The 14,305-nt window shown below is 53.3% G+C and overlaps 1 long non-coding RNA gene and 4 other non-coding genes across 5 annotated transcripts; all 5 read right to left on the reverse strand.

The window, feature by feature from the left end:
• Positions 1-4,218: 4,218 nt before the first annotated feature.
• Positions 4,219-4,342, reverse strand: LOC141104081 (small nucleolar RNA SNORA35). The gene has a single exon (XR_012235464.1). It is a non-coding gene; the product is annotated as a small nucleolar RNA SNORA35 (small nucleolar RNA).
• A 39-nt stretch (positions 4,343-4,381) lies between these two features.
• On the reverse strand, positions 4,382-11,168 carry LOC141103932 (uncharacterized). The gene is made up of 4 exons (XR_012235396.1): positions 11,060-11,168; positions 6,447-6,493; positions 5,609-5,657; positions 4,382-5,073 (listed from the first exon to the last, which is right to left on the reverse strand). It is a non-coding gene; the product is annotated as an uncharacterized lncRNA (long non-coding RNA).
• Positions 5,422-5,492, reverse strand: LOC141104056 (small nucleolar RNA SNORD38). Its single transcript, XR_012235442.1, has one exon. It is a non-coding gene; the product is annotated as a small nucleolar RNA SNORD38 (small nucleolar RNA).
• Positions 6,128-6,196, reverse strand: LOC141104057 (small nucleolar RNA SNORD38). The gene has a single exon (XR_012235443.1). It is a non-coding gene; the product is annotated as a small nucleolar RNA SNORD38 (small nucleolar RNA).
• LOC141104058 (small nucleolar RNA SNORD38) lies at positions 7,119-7,187 on the reverse strand. Its single transcript, XR_012235444.1, has one exon. It is a non-coding gene; the product is annotated as a small nucleolar RNA SNORD38 (small nucleolar RNA).
• Positions 11,169-14,305: the final 3,137 nt, after the last annotated feature.

Here is a 14,305-nt window from a genome sequence, read left to right on the forward strand (position 1 = left end):
GAAAGCTTCACACTTGTCCTGGTTGACCTTTGAACCTGATGCCTCTGCATACTGCCCTATCACTGAGACCACTTCCTGCGCCTCCGCAGTCCCAGAGATAAAAACAGAAACATCATCAGCATAGGCCACAACCTTCAAAGGAGGCTCACCAGCGATGCCCAAAGGTACCCCACACAAAGGTCCACTCTCTAGCCTTCTAATGAAGGGGTCGATTGCAAACACATATAGCAGAGGACTCAATGGACACCCCTGACGCACACCCGAGCCGACCGCAAAGGGCTGCCCGACCCAACCATTAACCAGAGGAAAGCTTTCAGCCCCTTTGTACAAAATCTTGAGCCAATCAATGAAACCCCCCTCCAGGCCATATTTGTCAAGAAGGAGCCACAAGTACTCATGATTAACCCGATCAAAGGCCTTAGCCTGATCCAATGTCAGCAAAAATTTACCCCAACCAGCAGCCCTACAACGCTCCAAGGCCTCCCGGACAGCCAACACCGCTGAGAAAGTGCTTCTACCTTGGACCGAACAGTGCTGGTGGCGGGATAACAAACTGCCTGCAACTGGTGATAATCGCCAGAAGAAAATCTTTGCCAGTATCTTCCTATCGACATTAAGAAGGCTAATGGGGCGCCAATTCCCAATCATGGAAGGATCTTTACCCTTTGACAGAAGGATCACTGCAGATTGCCTCATGGAGGGAGGGAGAGAACCCTCATTCAAACAGCCATTAAAAACCTCCGCAAGGTAGGGAACCAGGATCGTCTTAAAACATTTATAGAACTCGGCTGAGGGGTTCCCCCCATCCCTGTGCTGAGTTCCCGGGTCTGTACACCCGCTGTGCCCATTATGAGGGGTTCCCACCATCCCTGTGCCGAGTTCCCGGGTCTGTACACCCGCTGTGCCCATTGAGGGGTTCCCGCCATCCCTGTGCCGAGTTCCCGGGCCTGTACACCCGCTGTGCCCATTGAGGGGTTCCCGCCATCCCTGTGCCGAGTTCCCGGGCCTGTACACCCGCTGTGCCCATTATGAGGGGTTCCCACCATCCCTGTGCCGAGTTCCCGGGCCTGTACACCCGCTGTGCCCATTATGAGGGGTTCCCACCATCCCTGTGCCGAGTTCCCGGGCCTGTACACCCGCTGTGCCCATTATGAGGGGTTCTCACCATCCCTGTGCCGAGTTCCCGGGTCTGTACACCCGCTGTGCCCATTATGAGGGGTTCTCACCATCCCTGTGCCGAGTTCCCGGGTCTGTACACCCGCTGTGCCCATTATGAGGGGTTCCCACCATCCCTGTGCCGAGTTCCCGGGTCTGTACACCCGCTGTGCCCATTATGAGGGGTTCTCACCATCCCTGTGCCGAGTTCCCGGGTCTGTACACCCGCTGTGCCCATTATGAGGGGTTCTCACCATCCCTGTGCCGAGTTCCCGGGTCTGTACACCCGCTGTGCCCATTATGAGGGGTTCTCACCATCCCTGTGCCGAGTTCCCGGGTCTGTACACCCGCTGTGCCCATTATGAGGGGTTCTCACCATCCCTGTGCCGAGTTCCCGGGTCTGTACACCCGCTGTGCCCATTATGAGGGGTTCTCACCATCCCTGTGCTGAGTTCCCGGGTCTGTACACCCGCTGTGCCCATTATGAGGGGTTCCCACCATCCCTGTGCTGAGTTCCCGGGTCTGTACACCCGCTGTGCCCATTATGAGGGGTTCTCACCATCCCTGTGCTGAGTTCCCCGGTCTGTACACCCGCTGTGCCCATTATGAGGGGTTCCCACCATCCCTGTGCTGAGTTCCCGGGTCTGTACACCCGCTGTGCCCATTATGAGGGGTTCCCTCCATCCCTGTGCTGAGTTCCCGGGTCTGTACACCCGCTGTGCCCATTATGAGGGGTTCTCACCATCCCTGTGCTGAGTTCCCGGGTCTGTACACCCGCTGTGCCCATTATGAGGGGTTCTCACCATCCCTGTGCTGAGTTCCCGGGTCTGTACACCCGCTGTGCCCATTATGAGGGGTTCTCACCATCCCTGTGCTGAGTTCCCGGGTCTGTACACCCGCTGTGCCCATTATGAGGGGTTCCCACCATCCCTGTGCTGAGTTCCCGGGTCTGTACACCCGCTGTGCCCATTATGAGGGGTTCCCACCATCCCTGTGCTGAGTTCCCGGGTCTGTACACCCGCTGTGCCCATTATGAGAGGTTCCCACCATCCCTGTGCCGAGTTCCCGGGTCTGTACACCCGCTGTGCCCATTATGAGGGGTTCTCACCATCCCTGTGCCGAGTTCCCGGGTCTGTACACCCGCTGTGCCCATTATGAGGGGTTCTCACCATCCCTGTGCTGAGTTCCCGGGTCTGTACACCCGCTGTGCCCATTATGAGGGGTTCCCACCATCCCTGTGCTGAGTTCCCGGGTCTGTACACCCGCTGTGCCCATTATGAGGGGTTCTCACCATCCCTGTGCTGAGTTCCCGGGTCTGTACACCCGCTGTGCCCATTATGAGGGGTTCTCACCATCCCTGTGCTGAGTTCCCGGGTCTGTACACCCGCTGTGCCCATTATGAGGAGTTCTCACCATCCCTGTGCTGAGTTCCTGGGGTCTGTACACCCGCTGTGCCCATTATGATGGGTTCCCACCATCCCTGTGCTGAGTTCCCGGGTCTGTACACCCGCTGTGCCCATTATGAGGGGTTCCCTCCATCCCTGTGCTGAGTTCCCGGGTCTGTACACCCGCTGTGCCCATTATGAGGGGTTCTCACCATCCCTGTGCTGAGTTCCCGGGTCTGTACACCCGCTGTGCCCATTATGAGGGGTTCTCACCATCCCTGTGCTGAGTTCCCGGGTCTGTACACCCGCTGTGCCCATTATGAGGAGTTCCCACCATCCCTGTGCTGAGTTCCCGGGTCTGTACACCCGCTGTGCCCATTATGAGGGGTTCCCACCATCCCTGTGCTGAGTTCCCGGGTCTGTACACCCGCTGTGCCCATTATGAGGGGTTCTCACCATCCCTGTGCTGAGTTCCCGGATCTGTACACCCGCTGTGCCCATTATGAGGGGTTCTCACCATCCCTGTGCTGAGTTCCCGGGTCTGTACACTCGCTAAATGACATCTATATAATTTTTTTCCCACAAGTTGAGGTTTCTTTTGGTGGATTTGATCACAGCTGCATTTTTCTTATTTATATAATAAAGGAAAAAAAAAAGTAATCAGTTTGAATAACATTTTTATTTTCTGTTATAAAACATACAATACAAAAAAAAAAAAAAAACAATTTTCTTCATAATTTTAGACATACATGTACATTGTAGGTTGTTGGTTTTAAAAAACAAATAATCCTAATTAATAAATGTATATTGATTGGTTTGCATTCCAGGAATGGAGTCTACAAATTGTGGGACAATTATTTGGAGGTAATCAGTGAGTTATAACGGCGGGGGAGGGGAATGACACCAATAGTGATAATATTCTACACTGGCTGGGAAGGGGTTACAGTCGTAATAAAACCACAATAAATAAATAAATAAGATCCCTGGGCAGTTTACATCACACTGTGTGGGGGAGGGGCATGGCCTACTAGCACATTATGCCATACAAGCACATTATGCCAGACTTGCCTGAACACAAAGCCCTCCGTCACCGCTGAAGGCGATATGAATGGCCGAGCCGGTGATGATGTCACTCCCACGCTCAGAAGTCGCCGTTCCTTCAGCGCACAGTGATGTCATCAGTACAGTAAATATCTTTTCAATGGCGCCCATAGAAGAGCCTCATTATAAACTCACCGATCGGTGACGGTTTCCTCCCACCTTAACATTGAGGGGCAATCGGGGGAAGTGCGTACAATACGTGTGGCTCTTGGGAAGGGGGGGGGGGGGTCACCACATGGGGCGGTCCACAAGGGGTTAAAGCCGTCAGTAACAGCAGCTCTTACCAGCACTGGCATCTATAGTGCCCATCCCCCGGAGCTGAAATCACCACTTCTTGGGGAGACTCATCGGACAGGAAATGGGGGGAAACCTTCAGAAGCGATATTTCAGCCCCTCCCCCATTGGGGAGTCGCCTCTTCATCCCGGTAAACGTTTAACCCAACAGATTAATCAGAACCCGGCAGAGGTTCTAACCTCTCACTCTAAAGACACAAGGGTGGAGTTGCCCTTTAAGGGACATTGTTCCCCATTATGTGAATTCAGGATTATCCATCTTCCTGCAGAGAACTCGGATAAAATTTGTTCCCAACTTTCGGAAAGATCGGCCCACAGAAGAGGTCGGCCTTTCTGCAAGAAGGGGATTATTCTGGCACCGAATTAAACCCCCAGAGCCACAAGACAGGGGGGCCTTGGCAGTGCCACATCTATACCACTTGAAGAAATAAGACACACCCACGAGGAACAATTCAAATTCTTTTATTGGAGAAAATTATAACAATTATATTCCACAAGAAGACTTCACAGAACGAGTCTAAATGACCAAACTAGAAGATTACCAGCCCTACCCTACTAATGTCCCATCACCCGGGGGGGGGGGGGGGGGGGGAATAAACTCCAGGGGAATGATGGGATTTGTAGTATAAAGCAGCTGGGGGTACAAAGGTTTCCCCATCCCTCATGTAAAGGAACTGAAGGAGTATCTTCAGAATGTTACATTTTAAATCGTTTTCACCAAAATGGGGGATCTCTCCAAACTTACATTCGCTCTCGGTGGCCACCCTAGGAAATAAAACCTCACCCATGAATATTAGGAGTGATTGTCCTCTCCAGAGCCAAGTCCATCTCATTGGGCTGCTCAGAATATATAAAAATAAAGTCAACAGACCAATTTACTTCTACTTAAGTTGGCAATTGCTTGGCACACATCTGCCCCATGACCTTCATTCTCCCCCCCCCCCCCCCCATTGTCTACATGGAAGAGACCCTTCTATTGTGTGCAACAGGTACACTATACAGTTCACCAATGGCCACCATTGCAGGAATATGGGGCGGGGTCTAGGTGACATCAGGGGCAATACCCGGGTGCCAATGTCTACCTCCAATCCATTGCTGAGCCGTTGTCTTCTGGAGCCTCCTCATCTATTCACCATTACTGCAAGAAAAAATAAAAGTCATCCATGTGTCCCATCAGCTTCATCCCATTTACCAAGAAATCTACTGCCTGGGAAACTACAAGTCCCAGCATTCCTCAGACAGAATCCCATAATCGCAGTAACACATTGGGGGTGATCTGTGTACAGAACCTCTGCACCCCACCCCCACCCTTCCTCACCAACACAAGCAGCAAAGACCGACCAATCGAAACCAATCCATACACAACTTTCACTACACATACAATATAATATGAAGTATAAATCCCAATGCAGCAGATCAGACACCATGGTGGAGGTACATACAGGGGACACATCTACCCTCAAAGCCCCGTCCTGGCAGCCGCCATCTTCCTCAGATCCACAAGTGTCATCTCAGTCAATCAGTAGCAGAACTGGACGAAGTTCTCATCACAGGAAGAGCGTGGCGGTGCCAGGAGGAGGGACGGCACAGGGGTAGTCAGTCATTTGTAGAAGACCAAGCCCTGCACCAAGTGACACTTCCCAACCCCCCCCACCATATCTGCTGACGCCCACCTTGAGTTTCCATCCATTGCTGGTCACATCTTCTGGAGGTTCACCATTACTGCAAGAAAGAAAAAAAAGCTCATTAGCCATGCATCCAATCAGCTTCAACTACAAGTCCAAGCATGCCTCACCAAGTTACAGATTCCAGTTTAAATATAGCTGTGTGGGCAAGAGCTCCCCCAACAGGACACAAGCAGCAAAACTGATTGTTCCAAGCCAATCCCCATACCCCAGAGGCCCTCAAAAGGCCATGTTTTCAGGATTTCCTTCACCATACAAATATACATCAATGGCTCGGTGTTTATAACCGCCATTTTTATCTAAGGGAAGTTCTAAAACTTGGTAGGTTGGGGTACTAGAGGACCAAGGTTGGGGGCCCGCTGATCTACACCATAAAAGGTGGAAAAGCTTTGGCCATACAATGGAATGAATAGCATGTAATCAGGCATCTGATCAGACACCCGGATGGAAGTACAGGTGGTGCCCCGTCCACCCCTCATCAATGCCCCAATCCTGGCAGCCGCCATCTTCCTCAGATCCACAAGTGTCATCTCAGTCAATCAGTAGCAGAACTGGACGAAGTTCTCATCACGGGAAGAGCGTGGCGATGTGGGATGGCCTAGGGGTAGTCAGTAGTTGGTTGCTCCTGTCAACTGAGACTTTATTCCTTTCCCAATATCTTCATGGAAACTGTTGCTAATATTTTGTAGGACAAGTACACCAAAATTTAGTGCCAGCATTTCTTGAGGGTGGGGCCAAGAGACAACTAGAAAACCAAGCCCTGTGCAGATGACAATTCCCAAACCCCGCCCCCTCCCATCACCACCACATCTGCTGTTGCGCCCACCTCATTTCCATCCATTGCTGGTCACATCTTCTGGAGGTTCACCATTACTGCAAGAAAAGAACAAACAATTAGCCAGGCGCCCAATCAGCTACAACTACAAGTCCAAGCATGCCTCACTGAGTTACAGATTCCAGCTTAAATATAGCTGTGTGGGCAAGAGCTCCCCCAACAGGACACGAGCGGCAAAACTGATTGGTTTAAAGCCAATCCCCAATACCCCAGAGGCCCTCAAAAGGCCATGTTTGCAGGATTTCCTTCACCGTACACATCCACTTCAAATCTATATCAATGGCTCGGTGTTTATAACCGCTATTTTATCTAAGAGAAGTTCTAAAACTTGGCAGGTTGGGGGCCACTAGGGAGGACCAAGGCGCTGGGGGCCACTAGGGAGGACCAAGGCGCTGGGGGCCACTAGGGAGGACCAAGGCGCTGGGGGCCACTAGGGAGGACCAAGGCGCTGGGGGCCACTAGGGAGGACCAAGGCGCTGGGGGCCACTAGGGAGGACCAAGGCGCTGGGGGTCTGCTGATCTACTCCATAAAAGGTGGAAAAGCTTTGGCCATACAATGGAATGAATAGCATGTAATCAGGCATCTGATCAGACACCCGGATGGAAGTACAGGTGGTGCCCCGTCCACCCCTCATCAATGCCCCAATCCTGGCAGCCGCCATCTTCCTCAGATCCACAAGTGTCATCTCAGTCAATCAGTAGCAGAACTGGACGAAGTTCTCATCATGGGAAGAGCGTGGCGGTGCCAGGAGGAGGGATGGAGGTGCCGGACAATGGCAGAGAAGATCCCATTTGCAGAATATACACCACTGACTGTCCAATGCAGAGCTCCGGGTGCAGCTCACATCGGCAACTTAAAGGGCAAGTTCACCTTTTCAGAAAATTCTGTGAACTTACACAGGTGTCCCTCCTGGACTTCTATGGATCACAGGAGAACAATTCATTTTGCACTCTGTGACCCGTTTTCAGAGAGTAAGTCCGCTCCGCTGAGGTCACAGAAGTCGGTCCAGACACCACGTCATCCCAACAATGGGAGTCGGGATCCGCCAGATCCCTGGGCCAACACCCGGCTCAGCCTCTCAGCAAGCCCCCGAGATCCTGAGCCGGCCTCTCCCCGCCCCCTCCACAGCTCAGCATGCCAACGAACGAGGAGGAGGTGGAGTGATCGGCAATGTTCGATCGCTCGGTTCTCAGTGTAGCGGTATCGGGGGAACAGAAGCTGCATCCACCTAGGGAAGTATAAAACTGAAATACCCAACCCCCATACTCAACTCTTTGGTGCCTCCCTTGCAGCAGACGGTCACCTCATCCCCCCACACTGTCCGTCCTTCCCAGACTCCTCCCCCTTCCCTCCACACTGTCCGTCCTTCCCAGACTCCTCCCCCTTCCCTCCACACTGTCCGTCCTTCCCAGACTCCTCCCCCTTCCCTCCACACTGTCCGTCCTTCCCAGACTCCTCCCCCTTCCCTCCACACTGTCCGTCCTTCCCAGACTCCTCCCCCTTCCCCCCACACTGTCCGTCATTCCCAGACTCCTCCCCCTTCCCCCCACACTATCCGTCCTTCCCAGACTCCTCCCCTCCACACTGTCCGTCCTTCCCAGACTCCTCCCCCTTCCCTCCACACTGTCCGTCCTTCCCAGACTCCTCCCCCTTCCCTCCACACTGTCCGTCCTTCCCAGACTCCTCCCCCTTCCCCCCACACTGTCCGTCATTCCCAGACTCCTCCCCCTTCCCTCCACACTGTGCATTCCCAGACTCCTCCCCCTTCCCCCCCACTATCCGTCCTTCCCAGACTCCTCCCCCTTCCCTCCACACTATCCGTCATTCCCAGACTCCTCCCCCTTCCCTCCACACTGTCCCTTCCCAGACTCCTCCCCCTTCCCTCCACACTATCCGTCATTCCCAGACTCCTCCCCCTTCCCTCCACACTGTCCCTTCCCAGACTCCTCCCCCTTCCCTCCACACTGTCCCTTCCCAGACTCCTCCCCCTTCCCTCCACACTATCCGTCATTCCCAGACTCCTCCCCCTTCCCTCCACACTGTCCCTTCCCAGACTCCTCCCCCTTCCCTCCACACTGTCCCTTCCCAGACTCCTCCCCCTTCCCCCCACACTGTCCATCCTTCCCAGACTCCTCCCCCTTCCCCCCACACTGTCCGTCATTCCCAGACTCCTCCCCCTTCCCCCCACACTATCCGTCCTTCCCAGACTCCTCCCCTCCACACTGTACGTCATTCCCAGACTCCTCCCCCTTCCCTCCACACTATCCGTCATTCCCAGACTCCTCCCCCTTCCCTCCACACTGTCCCTTCCCAGACTCCTCCCCCTTCCCTCCACACTGTCCGTCCTTCCCAGACTCCTCCCCCTTCCCTCCACACTGTCCATCCTTCCCAGACTCCTCCCCCTTCCCCCCACACTATCCGTCCTTCCCAGACTCCTCCCCTCCACACTGTACGTCATTCCCAGACTCCTCCCCCTTCCCTCCACACTGTCCATCCTTCCCAGACTCCTCCCCCTTCCCTCCACACTGTACGTCATTCCCAGACTCCTCCCCCTTCCCTCCACACTATCCGTCATTCCCAGACTCCTCCCCCTTCCCTCCACACTGTCCCTTCCCAGACTCCTCCCCCTTCCCTCCACACTGTCCCTTCCCAGACTCCTCCCCCTTCCCTCCACACTGTCCGTCCTTCCCAGACTCCTCCCCCTTCCCTCCACACTGTCCGTCATTCCCAGACTCCTCCCCCTTCCCCCCCACACTATCCGTCATTCCCAGACTCCTCCCCCTTCCCCCCCACACTATCCGTCCTTCCCAGACTCCTCCCCTCCACACTGTACGTCATTCCCAGACTCCTCCCCCTTCCCTCCACACTATCCGTCATTCCCAGACTCCTCCCCCTTCCCTCCACACTGTCCCTTCCCAGACTCCTCCCCCTTCCCTCCACACTGTCCCTTCCCAGACTCCTCCCCCTTCCCTCCACACTGTCCGTCATTCCCAGACTCCTCCCCCTTCCCCCCCACACTATCCGTCCTTCCCAGACTCCTCCCCTCCACACTGTCCGTCCTTCCCAGACTCCTCCCCCTTCCCCCCACACTGTCCGTCCTTCCCAGACTCCTCCCCCTTCCCTCCACACTGTGCATTCCCAGACTCCTCCCCCTTCCCCCCACACTGTCCGTCCTTCCCAGACTCCTCCCCTCCACACTGTCCGTCCTTCCCAGACTCCTCCCCCTTCCCCCCACACTGTCCGTCCTTCCCAGACTCCTCCCCCTTCCCTCCACACTGTGCATTCCCAGACTCCTCCCCCTTCCCCCCACACTGTCCGTCCTTCCCAGACTCCTCCCCTCCACACTGTCCGTCCTTCCCAGACTCCTCCCCCTTCCCCCCACACTGTCCGTCCTTCCCAGACTCCTCCCCCTTCCCCCCACACTGTCCGTCCTTCCCAGACTCCTCCCCCTTCCCTCCACACTATCCGTCATTCCCAGACTCCTCCCCCTTCCCTCCACACTGTCCGTCCTTCCCAGACTCCTCCCCCTTCCCTCCACACTGTCCGTCCTTCCCAGACTCCTCCCCCTCCCCTCCACACTGTACGTCATTCCCAGACTCCTCCCCCTTCCCTCCACACTGTCCGTCCTTCCCAGACTCCTCCCCCTCAGCAATAAAAAATCTTAAAGTGTCATCCGATTGGCCCTCTAGTGGCTCTAATTTTAGGCACCGAGAACCCGCCAGGGGGCATCGCACCATTTATACCTCCAACACCCCCCCAGTGTGCCGATCATTCGTATTAATCGTCTCCCTGACAACATGGGGAATGATCCCCCCAGATTTCTGCATCCCAGAGAACGGGGGAGGGGGGGCTCCAGCTACATAAACCGATACAATGTCATAAGACAAACCTCCACAATCCATTCAATTCCAGCTCCTCTACCCCACAGATTGTACAATCAGATTGTATGGTGTGTGGTCAGCTTAAGACCATTCCAATGCTCCATGGTAGAGCTTGGACCTCGTGGAAGGATCGGTACCGATAATCTCAGTGATCCCGACATTGGGAGACAAAGAATCCGATATACACATCCTGAGACCGGGGAAGACAATCACTGTGTTCTGCCGGACACCACACACGTTACAATCTGATTGTACAATCTCCCGACTACTACATAGTGCAAGGACCTTCCTGATTGGATAGTTCAGTCCTCACAAATCTGAAGAGGATTGTGTCCAATCCGGTGACCACAAACACCCCAATATCATCCAAATCCTATCTGATCAATTTCAGCCAAATTTGATGAAACCAATTCAATCAGTCAGGGTGGAAGATGATCGATCGAATTCCATCCACACTTTATACATGAAATTGCATTTTGAACAAAATTATGAAATTACATGGAGAAAGCCGACCAATCAAAACCCACTTCAGATCGATCATTTATCAAAGCATGCATGACCACACACCATACAATCTGATTGTACAACGTCCTTCGACCTACAATACAAACACCCCGGGGGAGATTTATCCTCAGATTGGATCGTGTATGACGGCTGTAATGTAATCCGCCTGCAACACGAGACATCCAATCATATCTCTACAAAGAACAGAATCCACTCACCCCAAGAGCTGACACTCCACACACCGACCTCTGCATCTGGAAAAGGACAAAGAGACTGCCGCATGGCTTTATATAGGGAGACTTTCCCATGATCCTTCACACCACCCAACCCCGCCCACTACCTCCATCTTCCCTGTGACCACCAAACACTACAAGACTCCAACAAAATGGCCGACATCAAAGTCTACGTCTGTGTGTCCGAATATTCCTCCGATCATCATCAGTCTCTATACAGAGGAGCTTACACTCTAATGTCCCCTCCCCCACAGTCACATCAGTCTCTATACAGAGGAGCTTACACTCTAATGTCCCCTCCCCCACAGTCACATCAGTCTCTATACAGAGGAGCTTACACTCTAATGTCCCCTCCCCCACAGTCACATCAGTCTCTATACAGAGGAGCTTACACTCTAATGTCCCCTCCCCCCACAGTCACATCAGTCTCTATACAGAGGAGCTTACACTCTAATGTCCCCTCCCCCCACAGTCACATCAGTCTCTATACAGAGGAGCTTACACTCTAATGTCCCCTCCCCCCACAGTCACATCAGTCTCTGTACAGAGGAGCTTACACTCTAATGTCCCCTCCCCCCACAGTCACATCAGTCTCTATACAGAGGAGCTTACACTCTAATGTCCCCTCCCCCACAGTCACATCAGTCTCTGTACAGAGGAGCTTACACTCTAATGTCCCCTCCCCCCACAGTCACATCAGTCTCTATACAGAGGAGCTTACACTCTAATGTCCCCTCCCCCCACAGTCACATCAGTCTCTATACAGAGGAGCTTACACTCTAATGTCCCCTCCCCCACAGTCACATCAGTCTCTATACAGAGGAGCTTACACTCTAATGTCCCCTCCCCCACAGTCACATCAGTCTCTATACAGAGGAGCTTACACTCTAATGTCCCCTCCCCCACAGTCACATCAGTCTCTATACAGAGGAGCTTACACTCTAATGTCCCCTCCCCCACAGTCACATCAGTCTCTATACAGAGGAGCTTACACTCTAATGTCCCTTCCCCCCACAGTCACATCAGTCTCTATACAGAGGAGCTTACACTCTAATGTCCCCTCCCCCCACAGTCACATCAGTCTCTATACAGAGGAGCTTACACTCTAATGTCCCCTCCCCCACAGTCACATCAGTCTCTGTACAGAGGAGCTTACACTCTAATGTCCCCTCCCCCACAGTCACATCAGTCTCTGTACAGAGGAGCTTACACTCTAATGTCCCCTCCCCCACAGTCACATCAGTCTCTATACAGAGGAGCTTACACTCTAATGTCCCCTACCCCCCCACACATCAGTCTCTATACAGAGGAGCTTACACTCTAATGTCCCCTCCCCCACAGTCACATCAGTCTCTATACAGAGGAGCTTACACTCTAATGTCCCCTCCCCCCACAGTCACATCAGTCTCTATACAGAGGAGCTTACACTCTAATGTCCCCTCCCCCACAGTCACATCAGTCTCTATACAGAGGAGCTTACACTCTAATGTCCCCTCCCCCCACAGTCACATCAGTCTCTGTACAGAGGAGCTTACACTCTAATGTCCCCTCCCCCACAGTCACATCAGTCTCTGTACAGAGGAGCTTACACTCTAATGTCCCCTCCCCCACAGTCACATCAGTCTCTATACAGAGGAGCTTACACTCTAATGTCCCCTACCCCCCCACACATCAGTCTCTATACAGAGGAGCTTACACTCTAATGTCCCCTCCCCCACAGTCACATCAGTCTCTATACAGAGGAGCTTACACTCTAATGTCCCCTCCCCCCACAGTCACATCAGTCTCTATACAGAGGAGCTTACACTCTAATGTCCCCTCCCCCACAGTCACATCAGTCTCTATACAGAGGAGCTTACACTCTAATGTCCCCTCCCCCCACAGTCACATCAGTCTCTGTACAGAGGAGCTTACACTCTAATGTCCCCCTCCCCCACAGTCACATCAGTCTCTATACAGAGGAGCTTACACTCTAATGTCCCCTCCCCCCCACACATCAGTCTCTATACAGAGGAGCTTACACTCTAATGTCCCCTCCCCCACAGTCACATCAGTCTCTATACAGAGGAGCTTACACTCTAATGTCCCCTCCCCCACAGTCACATCAGTCTCTATACAGAGGAGCTTACACTCTAATGTCCCCTCCCCCACAGTCACATCAGTCTCTGTACAGAGGAGCTTACACTCTAATGTCCCCTCCCCCACAGTCACATCAGTCTCTGTACAGAGGAGCTTACACTCTAATGTCCCCTCCCCCACAGTCACATCAGTCTCTATACAGAGGAGCTTACACTCTAATGTCCCCTCCCCCACAGTCACATCAGTCTCTGTACAGAGGAGCTTACACTCTAATGTCCCCTCCCCCACAGTCACATCAGTCTCTATACAGAGGAGCTTACACTCTAATGTCCCCTCCCCCCACAGTCACATCAGTCTCTGTACAGAGGAGCTTACACTCTAATGTCCCCCCCCCCCCCACAGTCACATCAGTCTCTATACAGAGGAGCTTACACTCTAATGTCCCCTCCCCCCACAGTCACATCAGTCTCTGTACAGAGGAGCTTACACTCTAATGTCCCCTCCCCCCCACACATCAGTCTCTATACAGAGGAGCTTACACTCTAATGTCCCCTCCCCCCACACATCAGTCTCTATACAGAGGAGCTTACACTCTAATGTCCCCTCCCCCCACAGTCACATCAGTCTCTATACAGAGGAGCTTACACTCTAATGTCCCCTCCCCCACAGTCACATCAGTCTCTATACAGAGGAGCTTACACTCTAATGTCCCCTCCCCCACAGTCACATCAGTCTCTATACAGAGGAGCTTACACTCTAATGTCCCCTCCCCCCCACACAGTCACATCAGTCTCTATACAGAGGAGCTTACACTCTAATGTCCCCTCCCCCCACAGTCACATCAGTCTCTGTACAGAGGAGCTTACACTCTAATGTCCCCTCCCCCCACAGTCACATCAGTCTCTGTACAGAGGAGCTTACACTCTAATGTCCCCTCCCCCCACAGTCACATCAGTCTCTGTACAGAGGAGCTTACACTCTAATGTCCCCTCCCCCCACAGTCACATCAGTCTCTGTACAGAGGAGCTTACACTCTAATGTCCCCTCCCCCCACAGTCACATCAGTCTCTATACAGAGGAGCTTACACTCTAATGTCCCCTCCCCCACAGTCACATCAGTCTCTGTACAGAGGAGCTTACACTCTAATGTCC

This window comes from Aquarana catesbeiana, linkage group LG07 (assembly GCF_042186555.1).
Source record: "Aquarana catesbeiana isolate 2022-GZ linkage group LG07, ASM4218655v1, whole genome shotgun sequence".
Lineage (NCBI taxonomy): Eukaryota > Metazoa > Chordata > Amphibia > Anura > Ranidae > Aquarana > Aquarana catesbeiana.